This window comes from Ammospiza caudacuta, chromosome 38 (genome assembly GCF_027887145.1).
Source record: "Ammospiza caudacuta isolate bAmmCau1 chromosome 38, bAmmCau1.pri, whole genome shotgun sequence".
Classification (NCBI taxonomy): Eukaryota; Metazoa; Chordata; class Aves; order Passeriformes; family Passerellidae; genus Ammospiza; species Ammospiza caudacuta.
The window spans coordinates 428,925-443,407 of NC_080630.1; positions in this window are offsets into that span (position 1 = coordinate 428,925).

The window sequence follows — 14,483 nt, forward strand, 5'->3', positions numbered from 1 at the left end:
CTAATTAACCCAGCCTAATTAAGTCCCCTCCCCATAATTAAGGGCTCTAATTAAGTCCCCTCCGTAATTAACCCAATCTAATTAAATCCCTTCCTGTAATTAACGGTTCTAATTACATAATTAATGTAATTATTAATAATTCCCATAATTAATGGCTTTAATTAAGGCTCCTCCCCATAATTAATGGTTTTAATTAAGTCTCCTCCCTAATCAGCCCATCCTAATTAAGCCCCTTCGTCTAATTAATGGCTCTAATAATTCCTCTCTGCTAATTAATGGCTCTAATTAAGTCCCCTCCGCTAATTAATGGCTCTAATTAAGACCTCTCCCTAATTAACTAAACCTATTTAAGTGCTTTCCTCTAATTAATGGCTCTAATTAAATCCCCTCCCCATAATTAATGGCTCTAATTAAGTCTCCTCTCCATAATTAGTGGCCCCTTTTCTGTAATTAATGGCTGTAATTAAGACTCGTCCTTTTAATAATGGCTCTAATTAAGGCCCCTCCTTTAATTAACCTCCCCTAATTAAGACCCCTTCTCTAATTAAGTCCCCTAATTAAGACCCCTCCCCCAATTACCATCTCTAATTAAAACCTTCTTAATTAACCCCTCCTTAATTAAACCCCCTCCCTTAATTAACCCCCCTAATTATTCCCCTCCCTAATTAAGCCCCTCCCCTTAATTACCACCCTAATTAAAAGCCTTCCCCTAATTAACCCCCCTAATTAACCCCGTCCCTTAATTAACCCCCTAATTAAGACCCACTCCCGTAATTAACCCCCCTCCCCTAATTAATCCCCTTAATTAAACCCCATATTAAGACCCCTCCCCCTAATTAACCTCCCCTAATTAACCCCCTCCATTAATTAACCCCAAAAGCGAGGGGGGGTGGGGGAGGGGAAGGAGCCGGGACCCCCCAATAATTAATTAATAAAGATCTAATTAATTCATTCGTTCATTGAGTGCTCGTGGTGGTTTTTTGGCGTCGCAATTCCCCAAATTTTTCCTCAGAACTTTCCCCAAAATTTCCTCAAAGAATTCCCCAAAAATTCTCCCGAAATTTCCCTCAAAATTCCTCCAAAAATTCACCAAAATTTCCTAAAAAAATTCCCCAAAATTCCCCCAAAGATTCTCCCGAAAATTCCCCCAAAGCTCCCAAAAATTCTCACAAAATTTCCAAAAAAAATCCCCAAAAATTCTCCCCAAAATGCCCCAAAATTCTCCCCGAAATTGCCCTCAAAATTCCTCCAAAAATTCCCCCAAAATTTCCTTAAAAAATTCCCAAAAATTCCCCCAAAAATTCTCACAAAATTTCCAAAAAAATTCCCCAAAATTCCCCCAAAACGCTCCCCAAATTCCCTCCAAAATTCCCCAAAAATTCTCTCCAAATTCCCCCAAAAAATTCCCCAAATTCCCCCTAAATTCTCCCCGAAATTCCCAATTTCCTCCCCAGTTTGGGGCAATTTTGTCCCATTTTGCCTTTTCCGATCCCATTTTGGGGCCATTTCCATCCATTTTTAGCTCTTTTTTCCCCACACTTTTCCCATTTTTCCCCCATAAATTTCCCCATTTTTTCACCATTTCTTCACTATTTTCCCCCATTTTTTCTCCAATTTTCACCGGTTTTTCCCCATTTTCCCACTATATTTCCCCATTTTCCACCATTTTCCCACCACTTTTTGCCCATTTCCCCCACAATTTTCCCCATTTTTTACCCATTTTCCCACCATTTTCCCCTTTTTCCCCTTTTTCCACCACTTTCCCACCATTTTTTCCCCATTTTTTCACCAAGTTTTTCACCATAAATTTCCATATTTTTTCACCATTTTTCCCCCATTTTTTCCCCATTTCCCACCATTTTCCCACCAATTTTTCCCCATTTTCCCACCATATTTCCCCATTTTTCCCCATTTCCCACCATTTCCCCACCACTTTTTGCCCATTTCCCCCACAATTTTTCCCCATTTTTTCTCCATTTTCCCACCAAATTTTTCTCCATTTTCCCCCCATTTCCCACCATTTTCCCCCCATTTTTCCCCATTTTCCCACCATTTTTTCCCCACCATTTTCCCCCATTTTCCCAATTCTCCCACCATTTCTTCCCCATTTTTTCCCCATTTTCCCACCATTTCCCCACCACTTTTTGCCCATTTCCCCCACAATTTTTCCCCATTTTTTCCCCATTTTCCCACCATTTTCCCACCAGATTTTCCCCATTTTCCCACTATATTCCACCATTTTTCCCCATTTTCCCACCAAATTTTCCCCATTTTCCCACTATATTTCCGCATTTTTCCCCATTTTCCCACCATTTTCCCCGTTTTCCCCCATTTTTCCACCATTTTCCCACCATTTTTCCCCCATTTCCCCCCATTTTTCCCACCATTTTCCCCCCATTTTCCCCCCATTTTCCCACCATTTTTTCCCCATTTTCCCCCATTCTCCCCATTTTCCCACCATTTTTTCCCCATTTTTTCACCATTTTTCCCCCATTTCCCACCATTTCCCCACCACTTTTTGCCCATTTCCCCCACAATTTTTCCCCATTTCTTCACCATTTTTTCCCCCATTTTCCCACCAAGTTTTTCACCACAAATTTCCACATTTTTTCACCGTTTTTTCACCGTTTTTTCTCATTTTTTCCCCGCTTTTCCCCCGCCCATCTCAGGGGGTCTCCTCCCCACTCGCGGGGCCTCTCGTGGGTCTGGGGTCTCCCCAGAGCTCCCTGACCCTGCCCATCCCCCCCTCCCAGCGCCGCCTCAGCTCCTCGTGCTCGCGGCTCCTTTGGGCCAATTCCGCCCATTTGGGCCAATTCCGCCCATTTCCATCCATTTTGGGGCCATTTCCATCCGTTTTTACGTCACTCTTCCAATAAATTTCCACATTTTTTCACCATTTTTCCACCATTTTTCCACCATTTTTTCCCCATTTTCCCACCATTTTCCCACCTTTTTTTCCCACCATTTTTTCCCCCATTTTCCCACCATTTTTCCCCCATTTTTGCCCATTTTTCGACCATTTTCCCACCATTCTTTCCCCATTTTCCCACCAAGTTTTTCACCACAAATTTCCACATTTTTTCACCGGTTTTTCACCGTTTTTTCACCGTTTTTTCTCATTTTTTCCCCGCTTTTCCCCCGCCCATCTCAGGGGGTCTCCTCCCCACTCGCGGGGCTCTCGTGGGTCTGGGGTCCCCCCCAGAGCTCCCTGACCCTGCCCATCCCCCCCCTCCCAGCGCCGCCTCAGCTCCTCGTGCTCGCGGCTCCTTTGGGCCAATTCCGCCCATTTGGGCCAATTCCGCCCATTTTGGCCAATTCCGGCCAATTCCGCCCATTTTGGGGCCATTTCCATCCGTTTTTACATCACTCTTCCAATAAATTTCCACATTTTTCACCATTTTTCCCCCATTTTTTCCCCATTTTTCCACCATTTTTTCCCCATTTTCCCACAATTTTTTCCCCATTTTTTCCCATTTTTCCACCATTTTCCCACCTTTTTTTCCCACCATTTTTTCCCCATTTTCCCACCATTTTCCCCCCATTTTTGCCCATTTTTCGACCATTTTCCCACCATTCTTTCCCCATTTTCCCACCAAGTTTTTCACCACAAATTTCCACATTTTTTCACCGTTTTTTCTCATTTTTTCCCCGCTTTTCCCCCGCCCATCTCAGGGGGTCTCCTCCCCACTCGCGGGGCTCTCGTGGGTCTGGGGTCCCCCCCAGAGCTCCCTGACCCTGCCCCATCCCCCCCTCCCAGCGCCGCCTCAGCTCCTCGTGCTCGCGGCTCCTTTGGGCCAATTCCGCCCATTTGGGCCAATTCCGGCCAATTCCGCCCATTTTGGGGGCCATTTCCATCCGTTTTTACGTCACTCTTCCAATAAATTTCCACATTTTTTCACCATTTTTCCCCCATTTTTTCCCCATTTTTCCACCATTTTTTCCCCATTTTCCCACAATTTTTTCCCCATTTTTTCCCATTTTTCCACCATTTTCCCACCTTTTTTTCCCACCATTTTTTCCCCATTTTCCCACCATTTTCCCCCCATTTTTGCCCATTTTTCGACCATTTTCCACCATTCTTTCCCCATTTTCCCACCAAGTTTTTCACCACAAATTTCCACATTTTTTCACCGGTTTTTCACCGTTTTTTCTCGTTTTTTCACCGTTGTTTCCCCGTTTTTTCCCCCGCCCATCTCAGGGGGTCTCCTCCCCACTCGCGGGGCTCTCGTGGGTCTGGGGTCCCCCCCAGAGCTCCCTGACCCTGCCCATCCCCCCCTCCCAGCGCCGCCTCAGCTCCTCGTGGTCGCGGCCGAGGCGTTTCCGGAACTTTCTGGCGAAGGCGGCGCCGCGGGCGCGCAGGTCGGCGGCCCCGAGCTCCAGCACGGCCTTGGCCTCCGCCCCCGTACTCGGCCACGCGCGCGCCCAGATCGGCGCGGAGAGCGCGCAGCTCCTGCAGCACCGCCCTGCCAAAAACACAGACTTTCAAATTTGGGGGAAATTTCATTTTCTGGGGAGAAAAAACACTGAATTTCAGGGGGGAAAAATGGGATTTTTTGGGAGGAAAATTGGAATTTTTGGGTTGTTTCTAGGAGGGGAAATGGGAGCCCAGCAGCTCCTGCAGCACCGCCCTGCCGGAAAAACACAGACTTTGGAATTTGGGGAAAATTTCATTTTCTGGGGAGAAAAAAAATGAATTTCAGGGGGAAAAATGGGAGTTTTTGGGAGGAAAATTGAATTTTAGGGTTGTTTCTAAGAGGGGAAATGGGAGCCCAGCAGCTCCTGCAGCACCCGCCCTGCCGGAAAAACACAGACTTTCAAATTTGGGGAAAATTTCATTTTTTGGGGAGAAAAAAACGGAATTTCAGGGGGAAAAATGGGATTTTTTGGGAGGAAAATTGAATTTTTGGGTTGTTTCTAGGAGGGGAAATGGGAGCCCAGCAGCTCCTGCAGCACCGCCCTGCCAAAAACACAGACTTTGAAATTTGGGGAAAATTTCATTTTCTGGGGAGAAAAAAAATGAATTTCAGGGGGAAAAATGGGATTTTTTGGGAGGAAAATTGGAATTTTTGGGTTGTTTCTAGGAGGGGAAATGGGAGCCCAGCAGCTCCTGCAGCACCGCCCTGCCGGAAAAACACAGACTTTGAAATTTGGGGAAAATTTCATTTTTTGGGGAGAAAAAAACGGAATTTTAGGGGGAAAAATGGGATTTTTTGGGAGGAAAATTGAATTTTTGGGTTGTTTCTAAGAGGGGAAATGGGAGCCCAGCAGCTCCTGCAGCACCGCCCTGCCGGAAAAACACAGACTTTCAAATTTGGGGAAAATTTCATTTTTTGGGGAGAAAAAAACGGAATTTTAGGGGGAAAAATGGGATTTTTTGGGAGGAAAATTGGAATTTTTGGGTTGTTTCTAGGAGGGAAATGGGAGCCCAGCAGCTCCTGCAGCACCGCCCTGCCAAAAACACAGACTTTGGAATTTGGGGAAAATTTCATTTTTTGGGGAGAAAAAAAACGGAATTTTAGGGGGAAAAATGGGATTTTTTGGGGGGGAGGAAAATTGGAATTTTTTGGGAGAAAAATTGGAATTTTTTGGCAGAAAAATTGGGATTTCTGAGGGGAAAAAAAAACCCAAATTCATTTGGGGAAAATTTCATTTTTTTTGGGGGGAGAAAACCCTGAATTTTTGGGAGAAAAAATGGGATTTTTTCGGTGGTTTTATGGGAAAAGAAAGAGAGATTTTGGGAGGGAAGAAGCCCTGAAGTTTTGGGTTGTTTTCTAGGAGGGGAAATGGGAGCCCAGCAGCTCCTGCAGCACCGCCCTGCCAAAAACACAGACTTTGGAATTTGGGGAAAATTTCATTTTCTGGGGAGAAAAAAAAATGAATTTCAGGGGGAAAAATGGGATTTTTTGGGAGGAAAATTGGAATTTTTGGGTTGTTTCTAGGAGGGGAAATGGGAGCCCAGCAGCTCCTGCAGCACCGCCCTGCCGGAAAAACACAGACTTTGAAATTTGGGGAAAATTTCATTTTTGGGGAGAAAAAACACTGAATTTCAGGGGGAAAAATGGGATTTTTTGGGAGGAAAATTGGGATTTTTTGGGAGAAAAACTGGATTTTTTTGGCAGAAAAATTGGGATTTCTGAGGGGAAAAAAAACCCAAATTCATTTGGGGAAAATTTCATTTTTTTTGGGGGGAGAAAACCCTGAATTTTTGGGAGAAAAAATGGGATTTTTTCGGTGGTTTTATGGGAAAAGAAAGAGAGATTTTGGGGGGGAAGAAGCCCTGAAGTTTTGGGTTGTTTCTAGGAGGGGAAATGGGAGCCCAGCAGCTCCTGCAGCACCGCCCTGCCGGAAAACACAAACATTGGGGTCAGTCCAGAAAAAATGGAATTTTTTGGGGGGAAAAATGGGACATTTTGGGAGGAAAATTGGGATTTTATAGGGGGAAAAAACCTGGGATTTTAGGGGGAAAAATGGGATTTTTTTGGGAGAAAAATTGGATTTTTTTGGGAGAAAAATTGGGATTTTTGAGGGGAAAAAGCCCTGAATTTTAGGGGGAAAACCAGGATATTTTGGGAGAAAACATGGGATTTTTGAGGGGAAGAAAGCCCTGAATTTTGGGTCATTTTAGGGGGAAAAAACCTGGGATTTTTGGAGAGAAAAAACCCTGAATTTTTTGGAAAAAAATCCCGAATATTTTGGCGAAAAAAAGCTGAATTTTGGTGGAAATAAACCTGAATTTTAAGGGGAAAATCGGGATCTTTTTGGGAGGAAAAATTGGGACTTTTTGAGGGGAAAAAAACCCTGGGATTTTCAGAGAGAAAAAACCCTGAATTCATTTGGGGAAAATTTCATTTGTTGGGGGAGAAAACCATGAATTTTAGGGGGAAAAAATGGGACTTTTTTGGGAGGAAAATTGAATTTTTGGGTTGTTTCTAGGAGGGGAAATGGGAGCCCAGCAGCTCCTGCAGCACCGCCCTGCGGGAAAACACAAATATTGGGGTCAGTCCAGAAAAAATGGGGAAAATTTCATTTTTTGGGGGGAAAAATCCTGAATTTTAGGAGGAAAAATGGGATTTTTTGGGAGGAAAATTGGGATTTTATAGGGGAAAAAAACCTGGGATTTTAGGGGGAAAAATGGGATTTTTTTGGGAGAAAAATTGGAATTTTTGAGGGGAAAAAACCTGGGATTTTAGGGGGAAAAATGGGATTTTTTTGGGAGAAAAATTGGATTTTTTTGGGAGGAAAATTGGAATTTTTGAGGGGAAAAAACCCCTGAATTTTGGGAGAAAAAATGGGATTTTTTCGGGGAAAAACCCCTGAGTTCTAGGGGGAAAAATGGGATACTTTGGGAGAAAAATTGGGATTTTTGAGGGGAAAAAAGCCTGAATTTTGGGTCATTTTTAGGAGGGAAAAACCCCCAGAATTTTGGGAGAAAAAATGGGATTTTTGAGAGGAAAAAAATCCTGGGATTTTCAGAGAGAAAAAACCCTGAATTCATTTGGGGAAAATTTCATTTCTGGGGGGAGAAAACCCTGAATTTTAGGGAGAAAAATGGGATTTTTTCGGGGAAAAACCCCCGAATTTTGGGAGAAAAAATGGGATTTTTTCGGTGGTTTTAGGGGGAAAAGAAAGAGAGATTTTGGGAGGGAAGAAGCCCTGAAGTTTTGGGTTGTTTGTAGGAGGGGAAATGGGAACCCAGCAGGAAAATTGGGATTTTTGAGGGGAAAAAAAACCTGAATTCATTTGGGGAAAATTTCATTTTTTTGGGGAAAAAACCCTGAATTTTAGGGGTAAAAACGGGATATTTTGGGGAGAAAAATTGGAATTTTTGGAGAGAAAAAACCCCTGAATTTTGGGTCATTTTTAGGGGGGAAAAACCTGGGATTTTTGGAGGGAAAAACCCCCGAATTTTGGGAGAAAAAATGGGATTTTTTCGGTGGTTTTAGGGGGAAAAGAAAGAGAGATTTTGGGAGGGAAGAAGCCCTGAATGTTTGGGTTGTTGTAAAAAAAAAAAAGGGAATTTTTGCTCGTTTTTTGGGGAAAAAAATGGGATTTTTTGGGGGGAAAAAATGGGATTTTTTGGGTCATTTTTCTCATCCTGCAGCTCCTTCGGGACATTTCTGGGGGGAAAAATGGAGATTTTGGTTCATTTGGGGAAAAAAAATTGATATTTCTCCTCTAAATTTTCACCGTTTTTCCCCATTTTTCAGGGTTTTTTTCCCCCCACTTTTTAAAAAATTTTCTCCCTAATTTTTGATATTTCTTCCCCAAATTTTCACCGTTTCCCCCCAGTTTTCGAGGGGGTTTCCTCCCTATTATTTTTATTTTTTAATTCCCTATTTTTTGATATTTTTCCCCCCTATTTTTTGATTTTTGTTCCCCAAATTTTCACCGTTTCCCTCCCCAATTTTTGAGGGCTTTTCCTCCCTGTTATTTTTATTTTTTAATTCCCTATTTTTTGATATTTTTTCCCCCTATTTTTTGATATTTTTCCCACTAATTTTTGATATTTCTTCCCCAAATTTTCACCGTTTCCCTCCCAATTTTCGAGGGCTTTTCCTCCCTGTTATTTTCTTTTAATTCCCAATTTTTTGATATTTTTTCCCCCAAATTTTTGCCAGGTTTTCCCCCCTCCCCCCCCAATTTTCGAGGGGGTTTTCTCCCTATTATTTTTATTTTTTAATTCCCTATTTTTTCTTCATTTTTTTGCCCCATTTTTGGCTGTTTTCCCCCCAATTTTCGAGGTTTTTTTCCCCCTATTATTTGTATTTTTTAATTCCCTATTTTTTGATATTTCTTCCCCAAATTTTCACAGTTTCCCCCCAGTTTTTGAGAGCTTTTCTCCCTATTATTATTTTTTTTTAATTCCCTATTTTTTGATATTTTTCCCCCTATTTTTTGATTTTTTTTCCCCAAATTTTCGCCGAGTTTCCCCCTTCCCCCCCCAATTTTTGAGGGGTTTTTTCCCTATTATTTGTATTTTTTAATTCCCTATTTTTCGATATTTCTTCCCCAAATTTTCACCGTTTCCCTCCCAATTTTCAAGGGCTTTTTCCTCCCTGTTATTTTCTTTTAATTCCCTATTTTTGGATAATTTTCCCCTCTATTTTTTGATATTTTTCCCACTAATTTTTGATATTTTTTCCCCCAAATTTTCACCGTTTCCCTCCCAATTTTCGAGGGCTTTTCTCCCTGTTATTTTTATTTTTTAATTCCCTATTTTTGATTTCTTTTCCCCAAATTTTCACCGTTTCCTTCCCAATTTTCGAGGGGCTTTTCTCCCTATTACTTTTATTTTTTTAATTCCCTATTTTTTGATATTTTTCCCCCCTATTTTTTGATATTTCTTCCCCAAATTTCCACCGTTTCCCTCCCAAGTTTCGAGGGGGTTTTCTCCCTATTATTGTTATTAATTTTTTTTTTTGGAATTCCCTGTTTTTATTTTCGTTTTCTCCCTATCATCATTATTTATTTTTTATGGAATTCGCAGTTTTTATTTTTATTCTTTGCCCGTTTCGGGCCGTTACTCACTGCACTCGGAGGGCGAGGGCGCTGCGGCGCAGCCGCTCGGTCGCGTTCTCGGCCGCCTCCCCCAGAGCCCCCAGGAGCCCCCCAAATCCTCGCGCTGGGGGCGGGGCTGGGGGCGGGGGTGGGGGCGCCCAGCTCGGCCCCGCAGCCTGGAGAGCAAAAAATCCGCAATTTAACCCCAAAATCCGCCTCAAAATCGGTCACAGTTCGGCTGAAATGCGTTAAAAAACGGCCGTAAATTCATTAAAAATTGTCCCAAAAATCTGCTTCAAATTAGGCCGAAATTGGACAGAAATATACGGAAAAATTGCCACAAATTCATGAAAAATTGCCCCAAAAATCGGCTTCGAGTTTTGGTCCAAATTTGGCTGAAATACGTTAAAAAATGGCAAAAATTCATTTAAAAAATCGTCCCAAAAATCTGCTTCAAAGGCCGAAATTGGACTGAGATATGTGGAAAAATTGCCACAAATTCATGAAAAATTACCCCAAAAATCAGCTTCGAAAATCAGTCAAAATTCGCCTGAAATGAGTTAAAAAAACGGCCGTAAATTCATTAAAAAATCGTCCCAAAAATCTGCTCCAAATTAGGCCAAAATTGGACTGAGATATGTGGAAAAATTGCCACAAATTCATGAAAAATTGCCCCAAAAATCGGCTTCGAGTTTGGTCCAAATTTGGCTGAAATACGTTAAAAAATGGCAAAAATTCATTTAAAAAATCGTCCCAAAAATCTGCTTCAAATTAGGCCGAAATTGGACTGAGATATGTGGAAAAATTGCCACAAATTCATGAAAAATTACCCCAAAAATCAGCTTCGAAAATCAGTCAAAATTCGCCTGAAATGAGTTAAAAAAACGGCCGTAAATTCATTAAAAAATCGTCCCAAAAATCTGCTCCAAATTAGGCCAAAATTGGACTGAGATATGTGGAAAAATTGCCACAAATTCATTAAAAATTACCCCAAAAATCGGCTTCGAGTTTGGTCCAAATTTGGCTGAAATACGTTTTAAAAATCACCATAAATTTGTTAAGAACTGTCCCAAAAATCCACATAAAAATCAGTCAAAATTCGCCTGAAATGCGTTAAAAAACGGCCGTAAATTCATAAAAAATTGTCCCAAAAATCTGCTTCAAATTAGGCCGAAATTGGACTGAGATATGTGGAAAAATTGCCACAAATTCATGAAAAATTACCCCAAAAATCGGCTTCGAGTTTGGTCCAAATTGGGGTGAAATCCATTAAAAAATTACCACAAATTCATTTTAAAAATTGTCCCCAAAATCTGCTCCAAATTTGGTCAAAATTCGGCTGAAATATGTTCAAAAATCACCAAAAACTCGTTAAAAATTGCCGCAAAATTGACTTCAAATTTGGCTGAAATATGTAAAAAACTTACCACAAATTCATTAAAAAATTGTCCCAAAAATTGGCATCAAAGTAGGCCAAAATTGGACTGAAATATGTTCAAAAATCACCAAAAACTCGTTAAAAATTGCCCAAAATTGACCTCAAATTCGGCTGAAATATGTAAAAAAATTACCACAAATTCATTTAAAAATTGTCCCAAAAAACTACTCCAAATTAGGCCAAAATTGGACTGAAATATGTTCAAAAATCACCAAAAACTTGTTAAAAATTGCCCCAAAATTGACCTCAAATTCAGCTGAAATATGTAAAAAAATTGCCACAAATTCATTTTAAAAAGTCCCAAAAATTGGCATCAAATTAGGCCAAAATTCGGCTGAAATATGTTCAAAAATCACCAAAAAACTCGTTAAAAATTGCCCCAAAATTGACCTCAAATTCGGCTGAAATATGTTAAAAAATGACCACAAATTAATTTAAAAATTGTCCCAAAAATCGGCATCAAATTAGGCCACAATTGTACTGAAATATGTTAAAAAATAGCGGCAAATAAATTAAAAAATTCACCCCAAAAATCAGCCTCGAACTCTGTCGAAATTCGGTCAAAACGCGTAAAAAAGAACTTGTGGGGAATTCATCAAAAATCCCTCAAAATTCTTTCAATTCCCTCCCAAGACGCCTCAAAAAATCCTTCAAAAATTGATTTCAAAATCCTCCCCAATTCCTTTAAATTCTCGCTAAAGAATTCTCTCAAAATTCCTTAAAAATTCCTCAAAAATCCTCAAAAAAATTCCTCAAAAACCCCTCAGAAAAATCCTTAAAAAACTCCCGAAAATGCCACCAAAACGCGTCGGAAATTCCTCCAAATCCCTCCAGAAAATGCCTAAAAAGTTCCTTTGAAAAAATCCCAAAATTTCTCATGAACCCCATAAAATTTTTAAAAGCTTTTGCGGGAAGAATTTCCCAAAATTTCCATGGAAATTTCCCCAAAATTCGGAATTTTGCCCCGAATTCGCCGCTCACCCGCCGCCAGCAGCGTCAGCGCCGCCAGCGCCACCCAGAACTTCATGGTGACACCTGCGGGGACAAACGGCACCGAAAAGTCACCAAACGCACCCGGAACGGCCCCAAACTCGCCCCAAACCGCAAAAATGGGCACAAAACCCTCGGAAATGGGCACAAAACCCTCGAAAATGGGCACAAAACCCTCGAAATGGGCACAAAACCCACGAAAATGGGCAGAAAACCGTCAGAAATGGGCACAAAACCCTCGAAATGGGCACAAAACCCCCAAAAATGGGCAAAAAACCCTCGGAAATGGGCACCAAACCCTCGAAAATGGGCACAAAACCCTCGAAAGTGGGCACAAAACCCACGAAAATGGGCACAAAACCCACGAAAATGGGCAGAAAACCGTCAGAAATGGGCACAAAACCCTCGAAATGGGCACAAAACCCCCAAAAATGGGCAAAAAACCCTCGGAAATGGGCACCAAACCCTCGAAAATGGGCACAAAACCCTCGAAAGTGGGCACAAAACCCTCGAAAATGGGCAGAAAACCGTCAGAAATGGGCACAAAACCCCCAAAATGGGCACAAAACCCTCGAAAATGGGCAGAAAAACCCTCGAAAATGGGCAGAAAAACCCTCGAAAATGGGCACAAAACCCTCGAAAATGGGCAGAAAACCCTCGAAAATGGGCACAAAACCCTCGAAAGTGGGCACAAAACCCTCGAAAATGGGCAGAAAACCCTCGAAAATGGGCACCAAACCCCAAAAATGGGCACAAAACCCTCGAAATGGGCACAAAACCCTCGAAAATGGGCAGAAAACCATCAGAAATGGGCACAAAACCCCCAAAAATGGGCACAAAACCCCCAAAAATGGGCAGAAAAACCCTCGAAAATGGGCACAAAACCCTCGAAAATGGGCACAAAACCCTCGAAAATGGGCAGAAAACCCCCAAAAATGGGCACCAAACCCTCGAAAATGGGCACAAAACCCTCGAAAATGGGCACAAAACCCTCGGAAATGGGCACAAAACCCCCAAAAATGGGCAAAAAACCCTCGGAAATGGGCACCAAACCCTCGAAAATGGGCAGAAAAGCCTCGAAAATGGCCCCAGGTGGCCAAAAAAATCCTCGAAAATGGCCCCAAATGGCAGCAAAACCCTCTCAAATGGCCCCAAATGGCACCAAAATCATCAAAATTGGCACCAAAACCTCTCAAATGGCCCCAAATTAACCCCAAACCCTTGAAAATGGCCCCAAAATGGCCCCAATGACCCCAAAATGTCCAAAATTGTCACCAAAACCCTCTCAAATGGCCCCAAATGGACCTAAAATCCCCAAAATTGGCACCAAAAACCTCCAAAATGGCCCCAAATTAACCCAAATTAACCCCAAACACTCGAAAATGTCCCCAAATTCACCCAAAAAGCTCTAAAATGTCCCCAAATGTCCCAAAATTCTGGAATTGTCCCAAAATGTCCCCCAAATGTCCCCAAATTGTCCCCAAATGTGCCCAAAATTGTCCCAATCCCCCCCAAAAAGTCCCAAAATTTTCCCCAAAATGTCCCCAAAGGCGGCCCAAAATTGTGGAATTGTCCCCAAAATTGTGGAATTGTCCCCAAAATTGTGAAATTGTCCCCAAAATTGTGGAATTGTCCCCAAAATTGTGAAATTGTCCCCAAAATTGTCCCGAAATTGTCGCCAAATGTCCCCAAACTCCCAAAACCGCCCCAAATGTCCCCAAAATTGTCCCAATCCCCCAAAAATGTCCCCAAAAACGCCCCAAATGTCCCCAAACTCCCAGGATTGGCCCCAAATTGTCCCAAAATTCTGAAATTGTCCCAAAATTGTCCCCAAAATTGTCCCAATCCCCCCCAAATGTCCCTAAAATGTCCCCAAAATTGTCCCAATGCCCCAAAATTGTCCCCAAATGACCCCAAAATTGTCCCAATCCCCCCCAAATGTCCCCAAATTGTCCCCAAACTCCCAGGATTGGCCCCAAATTGTTCCGATCCCCCCAAATTGTCCCAAAATGTCCCCAAAATTGTCCCAATCCCCCCAAAATGTCCCCAAAAAGGCCCCAAATGTCCCCAATCATCCCCAAACTCCCAGGATTGGCCCCAAATTGTCCCGAAATTTTCCCAAAATTGTCTCCAAATGACCCCAAATTGTCCCGATCCCCCTCAAATGTCCCTAAAATGTCCCCAAAATTGTCCCAATCCCCCCCAAATGTCCCCAAAACCGCCCCAAATGTCCCCAAATGTCCCCAAACTCCCAGGATTGGCCCCAAATTGTCCCAAAATTGTCCCAATCCCCCCCAAATGTCCCCAGAACCGCCCCAAATGTCCCCAAATCGTCCCCAAAATTCCAAAATTGTTCCCAGAATTGTCCCCAAAAATCGCCCCCGACGTCCCCGAATTGTCCCAAAACGCTGAAATTGTCCCAAATTGTCCCAAAATTGTCCCAATCCCCCCCAAATGTCCCCAAAACCGCCCCAAATGTCCCCAAATCGTCCCCAAAATTCCAAAATTGTTCCCAGAATTGTCCCCAAAAATCGCCCCCGACGTCCCCGAATTGTCC